Genomic DNA, 20,756 nt, shown 5'->3' on the forward strand with positions numbered 1-20,756 from the left:
AGTCACAAAAAATCACTTCAAATTAATACAGAATTACAAACAAAAAAACCTGGGTAAAATTTCCTTTAGACTTAACATGAAGGTGTAATTAAACAATCACAAAAAAATATTTATCAGGGTATAAGCAAAGCCTGACTTGACCAATGTCTGATTAAATTCAAAAACAGGAACAGACAAAATTTCAATGCCTCAATCTTAATGTCAACCCATTTATCAGACTTAAAAACAATTGCAAATACACCTGAGTTATTTTGTATTGGTAGCTAAGTTCAACACTGCCTCCTTGTGGCGTAATATGGAACTGCAGAAAAAATAGTCCGTTGCTTCAGACTGCTTTAGACTGACAGCACTGAAAGCACTTATGTTTGGGTTCAAGTCCCCCAAAAGTGCTAGAATTCTGAAAAAAGGTATAGGTTTGAGTCCTGTAACCTAAAAAAATGAAGCACACGTATGTGTAGGGGTTCGAGTCCCCGAAAAGGCCTAGAATTCTAAAAGAAAATTCTGGTTCGAGACTTGTATTAATAACAAGGGTCCCTGAAAGAAAAGAAAAAAAGCCAAACTTTCTTTAAGCTTTTAAAATAAAAAATAAAAAAACATATTTAAATCAATATTAAAACAGTACACATGATTTTGTTTTGTCATGCCACTCTTAAGCCTTTCAGAGAAAACTATATCCATATATACTGTATGCATTTCTTCTGGCATTTTCCATGATGAGGGTCTGTTCGTGCTATGTGTGCGGCGAAGAATATCTGACGCTATTCCAATCCCACACTGAGGAGGAAGAATCCATGGTTTCAGTGCACAGGAGACGCGTTCCGCTCAGAGGCGCGTGCTTATAAGTTACTGCTGCTCTCAGTGACTTTTGTATGTTTTTTTTCAATCAGTTAGTGCTCCTACTTCCATATTGCTGCCGTGTTACTGCGGCGTCACAGGCACTGTTTGGAATAGAGCTGATGAAGCAGCAGGAGTTGCGGTGTTGCGATTTACACCCCCCCAACCCAAAATCCCCCGGCAGCCGCGTCGCAAAATCAATACCGGTACAAGTAATACTTACAACGCACTATTCTCTATTAACAGATAACAGTAACAACTAACTACACTGTCCGAAAAAATGTGCAAAATTTGTACCTTTAGAGGTACAATGGCTTTTCACTGGGGCAGTACCCTCAAGGGTACAAATGTTGTACCCTTTCATATAGGTGCGTATCTGTACCCTTTCAGTATGTACCTTTCAAAGGCAAATATGTACCTCTGTGGACTAAATTGTACCTTATAGTGCTATGGTACCATAATGTACCTTTAAAAAAGGTACAACTTTGTTCTTTTAAGGGTACTGCCCCAGTGACAAGCCGTTTGTACCCTTTGATGGCAAATTTGTACCAGATACAGCACATTAAAAGACCAGTATACTGTTTATCACATTTATTAAACATTCAAAACAATTACAATTCTGACATTTTACAGTATGAATGTTTTAAGCTCCACAGTGTCACAACAGGATGCATATATTTACAATTATTAGCAATTTTACAATAATGAAAAATCTATATTTTTCCTTCAGTTCACATTGCATTCATTGTAACTATAACCTTAACATTTGATCAATTGTAAACAGAACATAGCACTTCAGTTACCATTTTTAAACCATGAAATAAAACTTGTGACATTAACAAAAGAAGCACTAGACCTCATTTTAAGCACATCTTTTTACTGCATTCTACATTTTCTAAAAATAGATAATAAAAAAGTAAACTTATAACCAAGTTTAAATGCATAATTTAAATAATAAAATGCATAAATGTGATAAGATATTATTGATACGAATTCTAAAAAGAAGAACTATAAAACACACTAAAGATTACGTTTATGTCAATACCTAGTAGATCCTCTGCAAGCATCTCTTCTCTTCTCTTGCTTCTTTGGAGACTTTGGCTAATGGAGCTTTTCTTTGAACAAGCTCAAGCACCTTTGGCACAATACTGGTAAACGCCCTCCTTGAAGCGCTGGCTTAAACTGACAGGTGATGGATGCATTCGGTCAACATCATCAAACAACTGAAAATTGAAAAAAATTAGAAAATTAATCATTCACTTTAACTAAAACAAACAAAAGACATAAAACATCCTAATATTCTTTGTTGCCTCTTTCATTGCCATTTCCCTTTAGTGATCTCATTGTATAAATATTACTTGGCTTGAATGACTATATATTTATATATGGGTTTAGAAAATTACAATGTTTTTACAATTGAGTTAAAGCTGTTAATGTTCATTTTAGCAGATGTCTCAGCTTATATTGACATTCAAAATGTATTTTAAGCTGAGAACTGATTTAAAATGTCACTGACCCCTGAGGTTGTCTTCAAGAAAGGGTACTTCTTTAGTATATCCTCTCGCACTTTGCTGTACTGGATATGCAGGACATTCACATGACCTTCAACGGATGATGCATCCTCACCAATGACAGCAACCACCTATTGGATCAAATTTAAAAGTCCATATTAATAATGAAAAATATAACTGCAAGCACTGATTACTGGGGTTAAAGCACTTTGAGATGATGTTTAAAGACAGTTTGTGCAGAGTGGTTTGGAGTTGATCAGAATTTAACTTCTGAGTTGTAGGCGGGGCTATTGACACAGTAGTTACCCTCTGCTGATGTCCGATCATCCCTTCGTTTACGCCCTCTCCCTCTACCTTACAGTCCTTCCAACCTAAAACTAACATTAGTGGTGAAACCAAAATGGTGAGCAATATTGAAGCTTTCCGGCCATAGTGTAGATCAAGCTCAGGCAAGTATGATGAAGATGTTAATGGATCTGTTTGTCTGCAAGTGGACGCATCAGAATAGAGCAGAGCAGAGGGACTCTGACCCACTTCATTTCATGTGGTGCGTCACAATAGAGACCTTCCTCAAACTGCATTTATTTTGTCTGTTCCTGATTCATCCCAATTTGAGTGAATAATCAAATGTGCAGTTTTAAACGTGCCCATCATGAGAAAAATACTGCGACATGTTAAAAATGGGGGACCCACTCCAATGAAAGTTATTTTTTAAAATGTAGCATTTTTATGATGACATTTTGTTATAAGATTTAAGAATAAAACTGTGTTTCTGAATATTTATTTTCTCAAATTGGGATGAATCAGGAGCAGATGAAAATATGTAATTTGAGAAAGCTTGTAGTTGTTACGTACAAGCTACATTTGGCAGGCCACAAGCTCCCTGCTCCGCTTGTCTTCATTCTTCTCGTCTGAGTTGGCATCTGGCTCACATCTATAAGGCTGGATAGCTCCAATATTGCACGCCAATTCTGTTGCTTGGGGGTTGTGAGGGACTGTAAGGTAACGGGAGCGTAAACAATGGCATGATGGGAAGTTAAGGCCGGTTAACTCTGCAAAACAGTCCTGTCAAGAACTTGAAGGTGAATTCCAATTTAACTGCAGAAACCATGTCCCAGAAAACATTTTTCCCCCTCAAAAACTGCATAATCAATGTCTGTCTTTGTATAATAATAATAATGGATTGGATTTATCTGCGCTTTTCAAGTCACTCAAAGTGCTTACATTGTGTCCATTATTCATTCACTCCTCATTCATACTTGGTGACGGTAAGCTACTGTTGTAGCCACTGCTGCCCTGGGGCAGACTGACAGAGGCGTGGCTGCCAGTTCGCGCCTACGGCCCCTCTGACCATCACCGGGATCATTCATGCGCATTCACACACCAGTGGAGCCACACTGGAGGCAAGGAGGTTGAAATGTCTTGCCCAAGGACACGACGACATTTTTTTGGCTGGTGGTAACGGGGATCGAACCGCCAACCCTTCGGTCATTGGACGACCCGCTCAACCACCTGAGCCACTGTCGCCCGTATAGTCAATATCTTTTTAATTATGCAGAGCTTTGTTGAAGGAAATACAGATGAATTATATGTTTGTATGATGAGGACAGTATTCCAGAATGTATTCAATGTGTTGTGACTTATTCGGTGCAATCTGCTGTTTCCCTAGAAAACTTTAAACTAGTTTGGATGACCTGCCTTACTGCACTGTTTGACAACTAAACTGAATTGGAAAGACAGCCTGACTTTGGATGCTTGAAATGACTTTGTGAAAAGATTATTTACTTACTTTGGCAAGAGAGGTGTCTTCAACTCTTCGTCTTGTTGTAGGACTTGAAAGCAAAAACACAGATTATTTACCTTGGAAATAAATTCAGGCATCAAAGGGGAATTTACCCAAAACCATTCAAAACAAAATAGATAAATTACAATTTAAAAGAAAAACTTCACCTTCTGGATTTGTATCTTCGGCCAGACAAATTTCCAACACACCAAGGTTTGGGTTTTTCAACAGGAGATCAAAAACCTCCTCATCAACTTCTGTCTTTGAGTCATCAAACACTTTCAAGTCCAAGGTTGGGATGTTGAACTATTTGGCAGCTGTGAACACAGCAAAATTATGTTTAGAATACAGCACAGAAATTATCTTTAAATTAAAAAAATCTGTTTGCATCACAGCTGACAGTTTATCCACAAAGTTGACTGATTCCTGTAAAGGAAAATGCTGGAAATTGTGATGTTTCCACTCACCGCATTCCCAAAAGGATTTGAAGGTCAGCTGACCTTTTTTTTGGCGTTCGACATGTTCACGCACAGCTTGCATCTTTCCTGGTGGGGAAAAAAATATATATATTACAAAAAACAAAAAACATTACAACACCAAAAGGTACCAACACAGCATTTATTCAGATCTAAGCCCTGTTCCAAATAAATTAATACATTTTAAAATAGTAATGGGAAATATATAGTTTACCCTAGCTGCCACAGCAATGTTGCAGAATTTGCAGAATTGCTAAAAAAAAAAACACTGACGACAATGCACTGGCTTCTAAGGGCCTGCAGATTTATTTTTTGGAAGTTAATTAAAAAAAAATATTTTTTCCTGGTTTATAGATGAGTTTTTGGTATAGGAAATCGTGACGAGTATCTGGAATCACGGACCTCCATTTAAAAAAAATAATCTCTGCAGGAGAATGATCAAAATCAACAACACAGTGTAAACTTCGCTTGACCAACAATGAGCGATCATGACAACTTAAACAGTCTCTGTCACTGTCTTGCATTCGACAAATGGTGGCTGCGCGCGCACAGCAGCTAAGGCAGGCTGACATATAAATGGGAAGGACTGCCATACTGCGGTGTAAAAAAAAAAAACACGTTATTGGACTCCTACACATTACAGATTAAAATGATTAACGCATTGAATTCGACGGACCTGATAAATATCAGTAGGAATTATGGAGCTGGTCGTTTCAAAAGTAGCTGGCTTCCTTACTAAGAAAGACAGAAAGAAAAAAAAAAAAAGGGGGGGGGGTGGCGGCAACAACAACCGCTGCATCAACGCCAGCGTACATCGGTAAAACGGCGACAGAATTATCTAGTGAAAAAATGTATATATTTCAATGTATTTAACGGAACGCGGTACAACACCAATAAAAACAACAGCTTAATTTATTTAATGGCTGCATTTAGCTGAACTTCAAACGGCTGAGGCTAACCGTTAGCAAACTCCTGCTCGTAGTTTGCAATCTCCTCACAGGCACATACACGGTGGAATGGCAGCATTCCACTACACAAAAGTTATTCCTTACAGATAAAATAACCGAACCTGCTTAAAACAAGTTTCCAACTTATTTTTGAGCAATTAGCAGACTTACCTCAGTCACAGCCTCTATCTTCCTCCGGCCGCTGCGGGATAACAAAATGGCGGAAGAAACGAAACTTGAGAAAGTAGAGTGGGCGTGGTCTCGCTGGTTTACTCCAACATATTTCCTCTACGTTTTTATACCTACTTAAATAAAAATTACTGATGGTAACTCCGAAAAAAGTACTCTCTCATTTTTCCTGTGTAGGTACAAAAGCTAAAAGGTACTAATATGTACACTTAATGTAACGTAGTAACAGAAAAATTTACTTTTTATGAGAATGTATGATTAGAAAAAAATAACTTAAATTAACAGCTCAAATACTAGAAATTTAAATTGAACTTAGGCCAAGTTAAAGTACACCATATAAGGTTAAAAACATCAAATAATTTTGTCTACATTGTGCTTTTGCTCTAAATTAAAGGCTAAACTTAAAACAGCTCTAAGTAAGTAAGTAAAAAAAAAACAGGCTCACACTAATACATGTTTAAAAGTTATTATCTTGATGCTCTGCACAATCAATAAAATATAATGTGCTTGTGTACTGTTCAGAACTAGTCATAAAAGATGTGTGGTCTCTTAAATATATTTGGTTATTTTGTGCATCTTTTCCAAATAACCAACAACGTATTAAATGATTTTGGGTGACGTTTCATACACTTTGAATTACTACTTTTGTCACACAAGTGATTGTACCTTTGTTTGTGGAATAAAGGGTCCAAATATGGGCCCTCTGATGGTTGGAAACATATTTGTATCTTTTTTATCCTTAAATGGTACATATGAGTACCCTAAGGTGTAATTATGACTCACTTAGGGTACAAATTCACCATTTGTACCCTAAGTGTTCACAAACGTACCCCAACCGTACCCTTTTTTCTGACAGTGTACTATCTAACTAATGAACTAACTGTATAGGTGTTGTAGAATGAGTGTATGTGTGTCAGCGCGCCGGGTGTGTAAGAGGAAGGAGCAGGAGCATATGGAAAGCCGTTTTAACATTTAAAACTGTGTGTTGGAGATATCTGTGTTTCAGTTCTGTCTAGACAAAATGAACATTTCAGATATCCGCAACTACATTCTTCCTATCCATAATTGCAATTTCAGATATCCTCAAAGATTTTCTTTCTAGGACAAATGACATTACTTTCACCATTCATTTGTATGGGGTTTATAATTACAGATAACTACAATTCAGTTGCAGATATCCACTTAATGAATTACGGATATCTGTAACTGAATTGCAGATATCTGTAATTCCAGTTTGAGATATCTACAATTTGATTCTGACCAGTCATAACTCCAGTTCAAGATATCTTTAATTCAAGTCAATTCAAAATATCTACATGGTCCTTTTCAGATATCTTAAATTAAGTTTTGACTAGGCAAAATGACATGGATATCTCAAACTGGATTTAGGGATACTCATAACTTAATTGTAAATATCTATCTACAATAAATTGTAGTTCAAATAACGAACAAAAGATCTCTTCAAAAGCAGCGCATAAATGCACGTCCACCTCTGTTGTTAGCAACGGTGAATGTTTTTATTGTCATAAACCTCTGGTTGCAACATGCCCTATTCTTAGAAAGAAAACTGACAAAAAACTATGACTCCTACTGGTGTGGGTTTTGTTCATTTTTGGTTGAGAAAAGCTCTTTTGGAAAAAATCCGGAGACTGGTGTGGAACCCAATTTTTCCCCATTTATTTCTCATGGTAATGTTTCTTTGACAGGGGAGGACAAAGATAAAGTACCAGTTACTGTTTTTAGAGACACCTGTGCTTATCAGTCATTTATGTTGGAGACCGCCTTGCCATTGTCAGAAGAAACTTAATTTGGATCTGACTAATTAGTTTGGGGTATAAAAATGAGGGTTCTGCGAGTGCCATTACATGAAGTCCATTTACATTCTCCACTGGTTACAGGAAGTGCTAAAGTAGCCGTTCGTTCACGGTTACCAATTAGTGGTGTTTCATTCATTCTGGGAAATAACTAAGCTGGTGGGCAGGTTTTTCCATTACCAGAAGTTGTTGAAAAACCTTCTGTTGCGTCTAGTACTTTTGCTTCCTCTGTGCCAAATGTGTTTTCTGTATTCGCTGTCGCACGTGGACAGGGTTGTTAAATGGGTTATACAATAGAGTTGTCTGAGTCTTTTATGGCTAACCTTGATGAAAGTGAGACTCTTCAGTCACCCCAAAACCATGAGTCTATGATTAGAAGTGACACTGAGTCCGATTGCCTGAATAACAACATGACTTTGTTACCAGAGTCATGCTGATAACCGCGGAGCAAAACGATCCTACACTTGCTGCTAGTTTTTCTTCTGCTGTGGCTAACGGAGCGATACAAATTCCAAATGTGACATATTTCACAGAAAATGGCATTCTGATGAGACGGACTCAACATTCAGTAAGGCGCAAGTAAGGAGCAGCGGTTAGTGCTCTTGCCTCTGAGTTAGGAGGCCCCGAGTTCTCAGCTGTGTTCCTTAACCAGAACACCAATGGGGGACCTTTCTGTGTGGAGTTTGCATTTTCTTGCATGTTGCATACGTTAGTTTTCATGGCTTCTTCCCACCATCCAGAAATTGGTCTCTAATTTTTCAGACTGGTCACCTGTCCAGGATGTCCCCTGCCCGCAAGTGGCCGGGATAGGCTCTGGCTGCCCCGTAACCCTAAAGGTATAAAACAGATTGGAAGATGACTGAAATACAATTCAATATCAGCAATAAATAAGCTTTTTCATTTGTAGCTGAACATAGACATAAAATAATTAAGTGAACCCATTTCTGTTTGATTTGCAAACAGCAGCTTTGTTTACATGATACAAATAGAGCAAAAATCACCCTCCAAACTGTATCTTTCTAAACATCCAAATAGCCTTGTTTTATTTCTTCTTTATGCTTATTCCAACACACATGAATAAAGAGGTAAAGTGTCAGTGTCATTCTTCCATTTTCTCTAAACCATCTTACCCTCCTATTACTTTCCCAAATGTTTTTTTTTTTTCAGAAGAAGAATCTTTTGGGGGTTTTCTTTTTAGGCAAAATCCCCACCACTCCCACCTTGACCTTTTACCCTAAGGTGTGGATGGAAAAAAGTGGTTTTAGATTAACTGAAAGTAAAATAATTTTACACAAGTAAAATGTTTCTCTTTGTATCAAGGCATGCCCAAATAAAATCTTGTCCTTTGGCCATTATGTTGTAAGAAACTTTTACCGTAATCATTTATCATTCAATCATTCATTTCCCGGCGGGAAATGAATGATTGAGGGGCAGCTGTTGTAACTTCGCACATTCGATATGAAAATGAAAATGCATTCCCCTCTTTGCAATTTTCGGAGCGGAGCCTCCACCAGTATGTTAATGGGTGTGTGAATGGGACTACGACAGTAAAGCGCTTTGGGCCTTCGAAGAATGTAGAAAAGCGTTATATAAGTATACGCCATTTACCATTTAATGTCTAGACACTTATACAGTTCTCGCCACACACGAGAGGTAAACTGGGGGCCACGGTCAGACACGAAACAATAGTTCTGTTCTGTGTGGTTAATGTGGCAAGTGTTAGTAGCAGACAAAAAGCAACAACGCCATCCTGGGTGGCACCAGTTAAAAGTAATTTTATTTACACTAAAATGTATTAAAAACAAGGGACTCAATCACACTGGGATGGGAGAAATGGGAGGAGACCCTTTGAGGGCCAAGGCTTACCAACGGAGCACTGGGCCGACCCACGTAGAGGAGATTGGCAACGAAATAAAACAAAAAACAAAAGAAACACCCCACTCTGTGGCATGCACACACATGAAAAAAAAAATACACTACATCCACACACGGCCCAATTGAGCCTCCACCTGGTTTGTCGCCCGACATGCTCCGTCCCTGCACTGGGCCCTAAAAAAGTGAAAATGAGTTTGACACCCCTGTTTAAGATCATCATAAACAAACCATGCCCACCCTCACTCATACACCAACACACACACACACCATAAAACCAAAAGGTAAAAACAGGAGCAAACCAGCACAGCACAGGTCCTTGGGAACTGTGTGGCACCTCTCTGCAGGTCTTAAGTCCAATGACCATGGAAAAGTGAGGGGTTGACGTTGCTCTCTGTTGGCCGCAGCAGAGGCCAAGAAGAAGAGTGTCCGAGCTCTGAAGCCTGAAGCCCACTGGCAGGAGCTGGGGCACCGAGGCCTGGGGTTGGCAGCCACAAGCTGCAGTTGTAACCAGACACACTCAAGCTGTTCAGACACTCCATGCCCTGCTGCAGAGAGGAGAGTATCCCGGGGAGTAGAGGGGTACACTGTTAAAAAAAAAAGTAGTTTTTACAGTAAAACGCCGGCAGCTGGGGTTGCCGGAAAAGTACTGTAAAAATACGGTAATTTTTTCATTTTTACGGTAAAAACGTATTTTCGTTGTTGATTTCACGATAAAAAAAGCCGTACAGTCAACATTTCACTTCAGAAAAAAAATATTTTACCCGAAGAAAAATCAATGTTTTACCCCAAGTAGAACAAAATAAAACAGTATCTAAGTCAATCAAAATGCTCACAATTGTAATGCTTCTTATAAGACTTATCTTTTCTGTTAACTGTAGGGGTACCTGCATTATTTAACCGATAGTTAAAGCAGACTTTGAGTTGTCTGACAGCAACAACGTCAGTGTGGAAGAAGTGGATAGAGCTCAAACTACCTCACACTTCATTCCAGCTCTTCCATCAATCAGTTTAGAAAATATACTGAGAACTGTAACAACATAATCGAGTAAGCCCTGGCTGCAGCCTGCAGAATTGGTCAACATAGTGGAATGCTGGAACGCTGAGGAATGTGAACACGCTGTGGAATGTTAACCCCGCCCACATTGAGCCCGTCAGCTGTGGAATGTTAACCCCGCCCACATTGAGCACGTGCATTTGATTCTCCTTCGTCAGTGCTGTTGTGATTGCAGGAAAGGGGAAGAATCAGTGGAGCACATTTTGTGTCATTGTGAATTGTATGAGGAAGAAAGAGAACAGAGGGGAGGAAAATTTGAATGGTGCAATGTTTCACTCAAAAAGATGATTCAAGCCCCTCTTTCATGTAACACAATAAAATTCTGTTTGTTTTATTTAAAAATATTTGTTTTAAAAGAATGTATCTACATTTAATTGACCTAACACAAAATGTATTAATAGTTTCACCCATAACTCCAGTAATCCAAAATAATTGAGTTCAAGTAAGGGGCATGCTGTTGAATGCTGTTTTCCTGTTTCTCTTTATTTCTTCTTTTTGCCGTCTTACGGCTACAATTCTTCACCTTTTTTAACCAGTCAACTATTAAAATGTTCAACTCCTTCGTCTAATGCCTGGTATGACTTTTGGTCCTTCAAATCCTTCGACTTTTCAAAAGTGAAAACTTTCGTTCGTTTTTTCCACGTGAAAAACGAACTGTGGCATGAAATCGTTTCAACTCGGCTTCTCCCAATAAGACGATACACGACGAGCCTCATCTATGTTAATAATGAATCTATTTGTTCATACCGGCGGCTTTTTGTCGTCAGAAAAGTGTTAGCTCAGTGGATTAGCTAGCAGGTTCAACATACAGAGGTTCTGAGTTTGAGGCTAGCTTCAAACTGCTGTTGTGTGTTTTTTTCCCTTGCCTTTCTTGATAAAATTGAGTTCGACTAACTCAATTATATTTCGTTACATGGAAGAATTTTCTTTGAGGTGGGGTTACTTATATTTATTGGATGGAAATTCTGCCCACAATTAAATTGAGTTCATCCAATGAGTTATTTTTTTGAGTAAGTGAGGCCAGACAAAATTTATTAACTCCCTAATACATGCACATGGAAACTTGCAAAAGGCATAAGAAGACAGCAATCACTTTATAAATTCTCTAATTCAATTAAATATTTTTTTTTATTTAGCGCAAATTTGAACTACAGACGTCTCAATGGGCTTCATACCGGTAATTGTAAGGTAAACATACAATGAAAAAGGGATCATGAATACAAAGAATGCATTAGGATAATACTAAACTTTAACAAAAAAGACTAAACTAAACTGATATTCCTGCCCTTAGACCCCCCTTCACGGTAAGGAAAAACTCCTTAAAAACCGGTAGGTGGCAATATTGGACATGGAAACTTGTAAAACCAAAGAAGAAGACGGGCTCAGCATGGGCGGGGTTAACATTCCACAGCATGTTCACATTCCTCAGTGTTCCAGCATTCCACTATGTTGTGCAATTCTGCAGGCTGCAGCCAGGGGTAGTTGACATAATCGTCACTTCTCTTCACAGCTCCCCAACTCAAGGTGTGGGAATCAACACTTCCCATGAGTCTTAGTGGCCATGGGCGGGGCTAAGTCCCAGGTCCCCACAACATTGTTTACAAAATGGCTGAAGCCCAGAGGGGTATTCCAGGAAGCAGGTTTAATTTTTTTTTTTTTTTTTAGTAATCCATTAGAATAATGGTATTTTTATTTATTTTTACCAATAAAATTTATTGTACATTTTTTTATTTACAGAAATTCACATTCAGTTGCACAATAAAGAAACAATTGCAAATATAAAACACATATAAGTCCAAACAACAATTATAGTAGAAGAGTAGTAGTGAACATAAATCAAATAATTTAACTCGCGATGGTGCCCACATAGAGGAAGTGACGTAATGTTTGCCCACGCGCACAGACCGATCGGGTAGCCGTTAGAGGTCGGTAGAGCTTGCGCTTCGCGGAAACTTCTGCTCCTCTATTCGCCTGAAGCCTCTATATTATTTTTTTTTATTTTTTATATAACTTTATTTAACAAATGCAAGTATACAACATGAAGAACAATCAATGCAGTATACAACATACAATCAATATACAACACAAATAATGTTAAACAGCCAGGGGAGTCAATTCATTAAATATATGCAGAGAGTTACAAATTTCAATAGTTCTGAGAGCCTTTTTGTTGGAGGAAAAGGATATTGATTTTATGTAAAAAGTTACATCTTTAATGAATTGTGGGAAGTATGGTGTTTTATTAGTAAATTTACATTTATGTATGTAGAATTTTGCCAGAAGAATTAATAAATTAATTATAAAAAAAAAACTTTTGTTTTTTGGGGTTCCTGAAAAAACAAAGTAATACATTTTCCCATTTCAGGGAGAAATCTTTGAAAACATGAATAATGATGAATCTACTGAACTCCTTCCAAAATCTCCGTGTGGACAAACAATGCCAGAAAAGATGAGTTACTGTTTCTGGGTGATCTCCACAGAAACTACAATCAGTATTAATATCTTTTTTAAATTTTATCATGTAATGTTTGGCAGGGTAAATTTTATGGAGAATTTTAAAGGATACTTCTTTTACCTTATTTATTATTAAATACTTATGAGGGATCGTCCAGACTGCTTTCCAATTGATATCTGGAACAAATTGATTCCAATAATTTAAAATATACGGGGGAGAGGTATAAATCTTTTGAAATAATCTGCGTATTTTTAAATTAGTAGTACGCCCATAAGAGAAGCATATTTTTCCTACCGCTGATTCATCCGCGTTGGATATTGTATTTTGATTAGGTATCAAATTATCAGTGTTCTTAAATAACATTACTATTCCTGAGGGGATAGCCTTCTGCACCATTGAAAACTCTTGTAAAGTAATATGTAAATTATACTGTGATAGGAATTCGTTATAGTTCAACAGCTGCCCCTCCTTATTAAATAGTTGAGCCACCAGTAGGATCCCATTCTGGATCCAGGTCTCTAAATAGAGCGATGTATTTTTGTATAAAATATCTCTGTTGTTCCAGATGATGTACTTGTGTGGAGAAAAATTATGTTTGTAAATAAGGTTCCATGCTAAGAGAACCTGCTTATGGAAGGATGAGAGTTTTGTGGGGAGTTTCTCAACATTATAGTGACAATTTAAAATAAATTTAAAGCCTCCAAAACGGGAGAAAATCTGAAAAGGTATGATGTTCCAGATAGAGGTGGGGTTTTTCAAAAATTTTTTGGCCCAATTAATTTTAAAAGTATTATTGAGAGAGTTAAAGTCTAGAAAGTTAAGTCCACCTGATTCATAGTCATTCATAAAGACAGATTTTCTTATGTAATGTGTTCGATTTTTCAAGATAAAATTAAGAAGTGTGCAATCAATTTCTTTACAAATGTTGTTGTCAAGGTGTAAGCAGATGGCAACATAAGTTAGACGGGAGATTCCTTCTGCTTTGGTTAGCAGTACTCTACCTCTTAAGGATAAGTCCCTTTGTAGCCATTGATTAAGCTTCTTTTTGGTTTTCTGTATGATTGGAGTAAAGTTAGATGAACATCTTTGTTTTTGATTTTTATTAATTAAAATACCCAAGTACTTAATTTCTTGTTTAACAGGGATCGTGCAGATAACATCAACTGAGCAGTCTTTGATAGCTAGTAATTCACATTTGTTTACGTTTAATGTTAAACCAGAAGTTTGAGAAAAAATATTAATTACGTCTAAGATTAGAGGAATCTGGCTTGAGTTTTTTAAAAAGAGTGTAGTGTCATCAGCCAATTGGCTAATGATAAGCTCTTTGCCAGCTATGGTAATGCCCTGCACATTACTAGAACAAATGTGGTTTGATAGGATTTGAGTGCAGAGAAGAAACAGATATGGTGAGATTGGGCAACCTTGGCGAATGCCTCGTTTTAGGTCAAATCTAGGGGTGGAGCCATGTCTCATTTTTATAGAGCTGTTACCATTCGAATATAAAGTTCTGACAGCATTACAGAAAAAATCTCCAAAGCCGAATAATTTTAATGAGTTGAAAATAAATTGGTGTTCGATTGTGTCGAATGCTTTATAAAAGTCTAGGAAAAGAATAAAGCTGTCATCAGGCACCAAATCAGAGTAATCAAGTAGATCTAGCACCAATCTGATATTATTAGAGATATGCCTATTTTTCATGAAACCTGACTGCGTTTCATCGATGATTAACTCTAAACCTTTTTTGATTCTATTAGCAAATATTAAAGCGATAATTTTATAATCACAATTAAGCAAGCAAATGGGTCTCCAGTTTTCAATTAAGAGTATGTCTTTATTTGGTTTTGGAATGAGAGTTATTAGACCTTGAGAAAGTGTTGAAGGGAGAGCATTTTTTTCTATACTTTCTAAAAAAGTTTGTTGTAGGAACGGAGCTAAATTATTAGAGAATGCCTGGTAAAATTCTGCAGATAAACCATCTGTGCCGGGAGATTTGTTGGACTTCAGCGCGAAGATGGAATTAAGTACTTCCTCCAGAGTTAGAGGGCTGTCGCACTGACTCCTGTCCTCCTCGTCAATAGTTCGGAGGTTTTGAATATTGTTAAAAAATAAGGAGGAAATGTCCTCATTGTATCTTGAGCTGTATAGATAAGAATAGAAATTAGCACAAAATTTTGAAAAATGTATCGGATTGTTGGAAATAGTGTCATTGATACTTAAGCGGTTAATAAAGTTGTTTGTTGATCTGTTTTTTTCCAGTCTAAAGAAGTAGGCAGAGTTTTGCTCTCCCTCCTCCAGCCATTTTTTCCTGGATCTAACAAAGGCACCTTCAGCTTTGTGTTGATATATTTGGTCTAATTTGTTTTGAAGGTCAATTAAAGTTAATTTATCCTCCTCAACCTCTTCTGGTCTTTTTTGATAATAAGACATAATTTTGCTTACCACTTCTTCCTCTTCAGCTTTTCTTAATTTGGCATTTTGACTTCCATATTTTCTTAAGAATTTACAAGTTTCAAATTTAAAAAGTTCCCAATTGGTGCAAAAAGATTTTTCTTTATTGGCCTTATTCCAATAAAAATTAATCAATTTTGTAATTTTAATTTTGACATATCCCATCTTTCAGCATTGATAAACAGAAGATCGGACAGTCTGGAAATCATGGTGAAAGAGAATTCAAGTATGGTGAAAGAAAATGCTCTGAAGATTGAAGGTCTCAAAAAATCGATTGACTTTACGCATGCTGAAATGAAAGATGTAAAGAAAAAAGTGAATGACCTTGAAAGAAAAGTAAAAAGAGGCGAAGACCAACTGGATAACCACCAGCTGAGACTGTCTAATCTGGAAAGATACTCCAGAAGATGGAACCTCAAACTACACGGTGCCATGGAAACTGAGAAAGAAGACACACGAAGAAAGGTGATAGAAATTTGCCAATCGGTTTTACCTGAACAGAAACAGAAGCTACCTGACGTCATCGACACCGTGCATCGACTGGGACCCAGGAAGCAAGGCAACGCCAATCCGAGAGGCATCATCATACAGTTCACCTCACGTGTCTCCAGGGATGCTGTCTGGAAAGCAGCCAAAACGTCCTCTTACCTGCGAGAGAATCACTTGAAATTCGCTGAAGATTTATCCCAGGAAGACAGAAGTCGTCGTGCCAAATTGTGGCCATTAATAGACAAAGCACGCAAGGAGGGGAAGTCGGCATACTTCGTTGGAGCCCGTGGCTTCATCAATGGAACAGAAGTGCTCCCTCCTTCATAGAAACGCTCATCCTACATTTAAAAGCTGACTGCTTCGGTGAGACTATTAACACTATTTCTTAATTACAAACTGGTTGATGTTTACTGTCCATACATCATTTTCTGATTAGGGCTATAACCTTATTTTAAACCTTAATTTCTTAGAAGAACAAGAAGAGAGGAAGAAGAAAAAAACAAAAAACAAACTTATAGCCCTCTTCTTATTTTGGCTGCACATTTTTTTTATTTTATTTTATTTTCTAAACCAAAACGGGTTGGATGTTATTCTATCTTTATTTAGTTAGTCAGGATTATTACATTATTTTTGTATGAGTCGTGCAGTGCTCGGTCCCCTTCTCTTCTGTAAATCTATTCTTTCTTTGTTAGATCAGTTCATTAAACGTGTCTTTTTCACTCGTTTCTCTCAACACCAGGGGACTAAGGTAAACATTCAAGCGCAAAGCTCTATTTTTATTTTTTAAACAATTTAAAACAAATTTCTGTTTTTTGCAAGAGAGTCATTCCACATCTACTGATGCAAATTTTTGGAAATCACAATGGGGCAACGATATTTGGTTATCTCATGGTTCTGAACGTTCATCTGGTGTCACCACACTTAAGAACAACTTTTCTGGTTACATATTAGACTCTGAATGTGACACTCTTGGCCACTACATCTGTATGGCAGTTAAAAATGATATTTACAATTTTATCATTGTTGGGCACTCAATGAAATACTCTAAAATTCTAAAATTCAACCTTAGAGTGTTATTGGAGAACATAACAAGACTTCATATCATTGGTGACATTTTTCAAATTTTTTTATTTTCATATAGAAAATCAATGCCAATGAAGTTACCATATTTGATCACTTGCCCGTGAGTGGGAAAACAAATTCCAATGAGTATACATATATATATAAATATAAGAAAAACACATATTATGTATTTGAACATTTGAACATCACTTTTAGAACATAAACGTACTAATAACAAGAAGTGCTAATAACAAAAGTGTTGAATAGACCCTCACACAACTGTGTGTGAGGGTCTGGGAATGCCCTGGTTGTTGGTGGGTGGGGCGAAGTCGGGGTCTGACACATCATCATCTTGATCCTCATCAACATCACTAATGTCAGGGTGGACTGGCACAACAGCAGTCTCCCTCCTCTTGCCATAAAAAATTGATGGAAGCTAAAAATTAAACACATGCAATAAAACAACTGTCATAACATCATAAACTGACAAAAATCACTCTTTATCACTATTCATAATCTAAAAACAGTGTTTAAATTCTCCCTGAATCACTGTATAGTGATATAAAACATTTGGCAACATTAAAACATAATATTCTAAGTTGTATTTCTTTATTTGTAAAGAAAATGCACTAATATGGTTTGTTAGATGCATAGGGCATATGTCCAAAAACAGACATACCAAGTAAAATTTTGTTTTTAGTGAATAGGGCGTATGATCAAATATGGTGCCTGCATTTTTCATGCCGTATTTTCACTCATTTCAATAAATTCTCCACAAACAACTTATATGTCAACACTTAACACAACTATTCAACAATAAAATGTATGAGTTTCATCAACTTACCATGGTTAGTTTTGACGATTCCTTTGAAAATGTCCAGTGAACCGAGCTGCAAAAGCAACTTTTTCTGATTTTGCAGAAAAAGGGAAATTTGATGTGACCCTGCTCTCTGCTGATTGGTCAAGTTGCACAATTGAGTAACCTATAATGGAGGATGATCTTTGCTGAGTCATGGGTAAAGATCCCATGACTTTTGAACTCACTGAGACGGGGGAAGGGCGTGATAAGTAACAGGTGCGGAAATTACCAAAAACAGTCACTTGCCCTATAAAGGGTTGGTTACAACAATAAAAGTGACAACGACAAACTACTGGACTCCTTAGAAGAAAAAATAAGCTTATGGTTATCCAGATACCCAGACTCCATACTTTTTGTTGGGGGGGACTTTAATATTGCTATCAATAATACACTTGATAGATGGCCTCCAAGACGGGAAACTTCATATAGCACCAATCTCAAAAGATTTATGAATAAGTTCGATATTGTGGATGTTTGGAGAGAGAAATTTCCCAATGACAAACGTTTCACCTGGAACCATGTTAAAACTAGCCTGACTTTAAGCCTGAACTCTGGCTGAAATCCGCCTGAACTTGCTTACTCTGGGTATGTTGGTTCCAAAAGACCGGATATGAGTTGGCGTAATTACGCTCGACTTGGTAACCCTGGGTTAACGCATGGTACATAAAGACATTCTCAATAGATCGCCGATTTCTGGAGTCACCATGGAAACGCGTGGTGAAAAAAAAAGAAAGCGCTGTACTTAAGTGAGACGGAGTCTGAGATTTTAATGACGGCGGAAAAAAAGTACAAGTCCATTAAAAAAGTAACATGGCTGAAAAATAATTTAAATCATTTAGTTAAATTAATTCAAACTCAATAATTGTTTATACAACTCAAATTTACGTATTTATCTAACTAAATGTCACATTACTTTATTAATCTTTTTTCCATCTTAATAACTTATATTTCTTGAACTTTCATATGTCTAAGTTTGAGCCGGCAGATATGCTCATTTTTATAACAATAAAAAGAACGGGAAAAAAATGCACGGAGTGCAAAAATTCATTAAAGAATTTTCCGTCACTGTCATAACATGTCTAGGTGGCAGGGGTGCTATATAAACTCATCATCCTCTCCCTTACTCTCACTCATGGTGCAGAGACGTAAGCATAATAGGACAAAATAGCTTGGCAAAACATGGTGAAACACAGTAAAACAGCTATACAACTAAACACATTTTGTAAAAAACCCACACTTAAACCCAAATCCGTCCAGACAGGCAAAGGTAATGATATCCCAGAATCCCTTGCGGTGCCAATCTAACGGCAGCACCAAAGTTACACCTACTTAATTGAATTAATTTGAACGAAAGGAAAATAATTGTCTGAAAACTATATGTTATTTTTAAGGTGACCTAACAAAAAAATGATTTATCTTAACTGAAGCAAATAATTAAGTTAGATCAAAGTAAAAAAGTTTATCTTTCCAACATCCATATGTGGTCTTATCACCCTCTCATGGTGGAAAAAGTATTATCTGAGCTTTTTCATCCACTAAGTCATCTTTAAATGGACACGCCATGCTGCTTCACCTCTCTGTAAACAAACTAAGCTTCAACTAAACCTGCTCCAGACCAGGTTATGTTCAGAGCATGAGTTGCCATGGCAACTTGACCTACCCTGAAATATATCTCCATTTCTGGAACCGAAAGCTGAGGTTATCAACTTCCTTAGCCTCAAACTTATCGTGGGAGCTAGCATAACCTGCTTTCTGGAATACCCCCCAGTTTAAACTGCAGCTATCAGCTAAGCGGATTGATGGATTTTTAGATGCTGTTTTGTGACTGAAAAAAAAACAAAAAAAAAACTAACTCAATGCAGCTCCTGCTGCATTTTTTTAACAGTGTTTGTGTGTGAGCTTAAGCCGTGTTTTTGCTACCACACGCGTAAGAAGGAGGAAAGCAGAGCTACGGCTCCCGCGCTCTTTAAGGACAAGGAGGGGGGTCAGGGGCTGAGCGCAAGTGAGTCTGTGAGCGTTTATTCAGTTTGTGCTACCCAGTTAGGGAGAACAGTAAAAAAAAAGGTTTCTTCTAAAACTCTTGAGGCCATAGGGGTCTGAACAGGGCGTTAACGCGCCCGTGCCTTAACACCCGGTGCGCCTTTTGAATGTGTCAAAGACTGAAAAATCCCCCGTAACTGAGATAGGGTCCTATAACCCGGTGCGCCCTATGGTCATGAAACTGTGGTAGTTCATTTTAGCCCACTCTCAAATTCCTGCAAAAAACACAACATATCACAGCCACTGCACATTAACATTTCACCATAAAAACCTGTGCTTTTGTTAGTAAAAAGTTGTAAAAATAACAGTGTTTGACTGTTATAACCATTATGGAAAATGACCGTTAAAATAACAATGCCCAAGTCCTTTACAGTTGGATTATGTATTATCTCCAAGGAAATAATGTATTAATTACAATTTTTACCAGTGAACTGATTAACAGGAACTTCAAGTCAAAATAATAATTTAAAATCGTTTTATAGTTTACTAGGTTTTCCTGTCGTGGTTTTACGGGTTTTTACTGTTAAATATATTGATTTTTTACAGTGTAGAGCTGGTGTGGAATAAAATCAGAGAAGCCAAACAAAAACAGCAGTGTGCCTCTGCTGCCCCTAAATGCAAAAAAAATCTGTTAAAACCCAATTAATAAATATTAAAACCAAACAGGCAGAGGCTCAAACCAAACAAACGGATCACCTGATCAGTGTGGAGAAACTCATCCACGCCTTAAGCTCACTGGGGCGTAGAGGGGAGCTCCAGATGCCAGAGCTCTTTTTCCAGCTAAAACAGCAATTTGTTTAAAAACCCAAAGCAGATTCACAGGGAGACAGCATCATCACACTTACCAGGAAGCAAAGAGGGTTAGCCACCAGGAAATGGGCGGGGTATGAGCACCAAACACAACAAGTGCTGGGCCAAAC

General features: G+C 37.4%; 2 long non-coding RNA genes across 2 annotated transcripts in view; one reads left to right on the top strand and one right to left on the bottom strand.

Moving 5' to 3' along the window:
- The window catches only part of LOC144992425 (uncharacterized), a 278,631-nt gene that overhangs the window by 170,071 nt on the left and 87,804 nt on the right, over positions 1 to 20,756 (top strand). The gene's annotated exons all lie outside the window — the stretch shown is intronic.
- On the bottom strand, positions 1,489 to 4,629 carry LOC144992532 (uncharacterized). Its single transcript, XR_013656569.1, has 4 exons — positions 4,596 to 4,629; positions 4,135 to 4,445; positions 2,351 to 2,476; positions 1,489 to 2,057 (listed from the first exon to the last, which is right to left on the bottom strand). It is a non-coding gene; the product is annotated as an uncharacterized LOC144992532 (long non-coding RNA).

Source organism: Oryzias latipes, chromosome 6 (genome assembly GCF_053564925.1).
Source record: "Oryzias latipes strain Hd-rR chromosome 6, Olatipes_Hd-rR_3.1".
Lineage (NCBI taxonomy): Eukaryota > Metazoa > Chordata > Actinopteri > Beloniformes > Adrianichthyidae > Oryzias > Oryzias latipes.